Here is a 1155-nt window from a genome sequence, read left to right as displayed (position 1 = left end):
GGCTTACGTTTCCATGACACGTGGGACAAGAACGGGACAGTTGGGTTTAGTAAAAGAAGAACGGGACAGTTGGGTTTAGTAAAAGAAGAACGGGACAGTTGGGTTTAGGTAAAGAAGAACGGGACAGTTGGGTTTAGTAACAGAAGAACGGGACAGTTGGGTTTAGGTAAAGAAGAACGGGACAGTTGGGTTTAGTAACAGAAGAACGGGACAGTTGGGTTTAGTAACAGAAGAACGGGACAGTTGGGTTTAGGTAAAGAAGAACGGGACAGTTGGGTTTAGTAACAGAAGAACGGGACAGTTGGGTTTAGGTAAAGAAGAACGGGACGGTTGGGTTTAGGTAAAGAAGAATGGGACGGTTGGGTTTAGTAACAGAAGAACGGGACAGTTGGGTTTAGGAAACGTGACACGTGGGACACGATCCCCGGTCTCCTGGGTGAAAGTCCTGTGTTGTTTGACCCATCCACCCCCCCAACCAACCTCACTATGCAGATTTTTGGCCTTTCATACTACTCTCTACCGTAGTCGCTCTTAGTGCTACGTTATCTTCAAACGCCGTGTAGCTGCTGCTCTCCCCGGTGCGTTGAAGGGCGCTTTTTGCGTCGTGACAGCCACTGCCCAAACGTCCGTATTTTACGAGTTTGGAGTGAGAATGGGTTGAAAGATCCCACAGTGGCACAGCTTTGGTTTTAAACAGCAACACTAACCTCTGTGTTTTGTAAAAGACTTCACTAACACACCGTGTTTTTCTGTTTCTTTTTAGTCCGTTACTTTAATAAAAGTGTCCACGTGCTGTGCAGATTTAACACAGACTGTGTGAGTACGTCAGGCCTTGACATTTCTCTATGTCGCAGACTATTTTGATACACGGGCTCCTGTCTATGTTTTTGGAAAGATATATTTTACTCTTGTACCTGTATGTATCCAGTGAGTCGTGTTTTTAGGGTTCGTTGGTCTTGCTGTGTGGATTGCATTGCGGTCATTGTCATTGCTTTGTATTGAATCAAAACTTCACTCTGCCATGATTTGTCATTCTAGCTGGAGAGCATTTTTGTACGTTTGATTTCATAAACACAACAGAATATAATTAACCATGTATTCATAAGTTAACTTCAAGTTCATTTTGGGAAGACATTGGGGATTTTGTTTTGGCTT

The sequence above is a fragment of the Sander vitreus genome, chromosome 22, assembly GCF_031162955.1.
Source record: "Sander vitreus isolate 19-12246 chromosome 22, sanVit1, whole genome shotgun sequence".
In the NCBI taxonomy this organism is placed as follows: Eukaryota; Metazoa; Chordata; class Actinopteri; order Perciformes; family Percidae; genus Sander; species Sander vitreus.
The sequence above is the reverse complement of the archived record's forward strand: the minus strand, read 5'-3'. Positions refer to the sequence as shown.